We start from the raw sequence: 3,057 nt of genomic DNA, 5'->3' as shown, positions 1-3,057 counted from the left end.
TCCGCCCATCCTGATTTATGTTTTCCGAGATTTCCCTAAATCGCTCCGGGAAAATGCCGGTATAGTTCCTTTGAAACGGCACGGCCGACTTCCTTCCCCATCCTTCCTTCATAGGAGCCTGTTTTCCGTGTCTAAAGATCTCGTTGTCGACGGGACGTTAAACAGTAATCTGATCCTCCTCTGTTCTGACACAGACCGGCAGTCACGTTAAGATTTCTGATCGATGGGAAAACATTCCAGTCCTTGGTCTAAGCAACAAGCATTGCAGCAAATACTTTATTTATAATAATTAACATAAAGTATTGCAACTAATATTTCTATTACATTAATAAGAGACACACTGGATCTTTTAGAAAGCAAGAGGTGAAAAAAAAGGTTTGGAAGGAGGTGCATGCGAACCTGCTACCTTTCTCTTCACGTCTCACGATAGTGTCAAGTACACTACGGCTTCAACATGATAGCTCAACCTTTGTATATGGTATACACTGTCTAAAGACTATCATTATTGATATTTAACTACGACAAACTGTACCAGAACGACGTCCTTTTGATAGATCATCATTGTGCCGTAGCACTGAAACGGTATACTTCCATAACACGCAAGTTACAACACTAAAAACAGCAAGTACGGAAAGCTTAACTGCGGACACGTAGTTACCTGTCGTTTTATTGCGACAAATCGACCCGCTCTCGAGAGATCCTCAATTTGCTGGTGTTTTGAAACAACTTATTATCAAACTGCATGCTCTACCGATAACGGAAACCCACAAAATACGAAACTTAATTCTGTACAATATGGTGGATCTTAAGATCTGCGTGTGACGTAAAAACGACGTCGCATCTCACTGGCCATGTTCCTCTGCACGAGGCAAAAATATGAGTGCCAGAGTCTTTATTTTACGCTCCGCAGCGCAGTGGAACGTGGAATTCCAAACTGTGACGTCACCAGCTCCTCGTCCTCGTTTACGTCCCGTGAGGGGACGGCTTTACTGAAGGCTATCGAACCATGGACCTTGCCGTTGGTGGGGAGGCTTGCGTGCCTCAGCGATACAGGTAGCCGTACCGTAGGTACAACCACAACGGAGGGGTATCTGTTGAGAGGCCAGACAAACGTGTGGTTCCTGAAGAGGGGCAGCAGCCTTTTCAGTAGTTGCAAGGGCAACAGTCTGGATGATTGACTGATCTGGCCTTGTAACAATAACCAAAACGGCCTTGCTGTGCTGGTACTGCGAACGGCTGAAAGCAAGGGGAAACTACGGCCGTAATTTTTCCCGAGGGCATGCAGCTTTACTGTATGATTAAATGATGATGGCGTCCTCTTGGGTAAAATATTCCGGAGGTAAAATAGTCCCCCATTCGGATCTCCGGGCGGGGACTACTCAAGAGGATGTCGTTATCAGGAGAAAGAAAACTGGCGTTCTACGGATCGGAGCGTGGAATGTCAGATCCCTTAATCGGGCAGGTAGGTTAGAAAATTTAAAAAGGTAAATGGATAGGTTAAATTTAGATATAGTGGGAATTAGTGAAGTTCGGTTGCAGGAGGAACAAGACTTCTGGTCAGGTGACTACAGGGTTATAAACACAAAGTCAAATAGGGGTAATGCAGGAGTAGGTTTAATAATGAATAGGAAAATAGGAATGCGGGTAAGCTACTATAAACAGCATAGTGAACGCATTATTGTGGCCAAGATTGATACGAAGCCCACACCTACTACAGTAGTACAAGTTTATATGCCAACTAGCTCTGCAGATGACGAAGAAATTGAAGAAATGTATGATGAAATAAAAGAAATTATTCAGATAATGAAGGGAGACGAAAATTTAATAGTCATGGGTGACTGGAATTCGAGTGTAGGAAAAGGGAGAGAAGGAAACGCAGTAGGTGAATATGGATTGGGGCTAAGAAATGAAAGAGGAAGCCGCCTGGTAGAATTTTACACAGAGCACAACTTAATCATAGCTAACACTTGGTTTAAGAATCATGATAGAAGGTTGTATACATGGAAGAACCCTGGAGATACTAAAAGGTATCAGATAGATTATATAATGGTAAGACAGAGATTTAGGAACCAGGTTTTAAATTGTAAGACATTTCCAGGGGCAGATGTGGACTCTGACCACAATCTATTGGTTATGACCTGTAGATTAAAACTGAAGAAACTGCAAAAAGGTGGGAATTTAAGGAGATGGGACCTGGATAAACTGAAAGAACCAGAGGTTGTACAGAGTTTCAGGGAAAGCATAAGGGAACAATTGAAAGGAATGGGGGATAGAAATACAGTAGAAGAAGAATGGGTAGCTTTGAGGGATGAAGTAGTGAAGGCAGCAGAGGATCAAGTAGGTAAAAAGACGAGGGCTAGTAGAAATCCTTGGGTAACAGAAGAAATATTGAATTTAATTGATGAAAGGAGAAAATATAAAAATGCAGTAAATGAAGCAGGCAAAAAGGAATACAAACGTCTCAAAAATGAGATCGACAGGAAGTGCAAAATGGCTAAGCAGGAATGGCTAGAGGACAAATGTAAGGATGTAGAGGCTTATCTCACTAGGGGTAAGATAGATACTGCCTACAGGAAAATTAAAGAGACCTTTGGAGATAAGAGAACCACTTGTATGAACATCAAGAGCTCAGATGGAAACCCAGTTCTAAGCAAAGACGGGAAAGCAGAAAGGTGGAAGGAGTATATAGAGGGTCTATACAAGGGCGATGTACTTGAGGACAATATTATGGAAATGGAAGAGGATGTAGATGAAGATGAAATGGGAGATACGATACTGCGTGAAGAGTTTGACAGAGCACTGAAAGACCTGAGTCGAAACAAGGCCCCCGGAGTAGACAACATTCCATTGGAACTTCTGACGGCCTTGGGAGAGCCAGTCCTGACAAAACTCTACCATCTGGTGAACAAGATGTATGAGACAGGCGAAATGCCCTCAGACTTCAAGAAGAATATAATAATTCCAATCCCAAAGAAAGCAGGTGCTGACAGATGTGAAAATTACCGAACAATCAGTTTAATAAGCCACAGCTGCAAAATACTAACACGAATTCTTTAC

This window comes from Schistocerca cancellata, chromosome 3, assembly GCF_023864275.1.
Source record: "Schistocerca cancellata isolate TAMUIC-IGC-003103 chromosome 3, iqSchCanc2.1, whole genome shotgun sequence".
In the NCBI taxonomy this organism is placed as follows: Eukaryota; Metazoa; Arthropoda; class Insecta; order Orthoptera; family Acrididae; genus Schistocerca; species Schistocerca cancellata.
The sequence above is the reverse complement of the archived record's forward strand: the minus strand, read 5'-3'. Positions refer to the sequence as shown.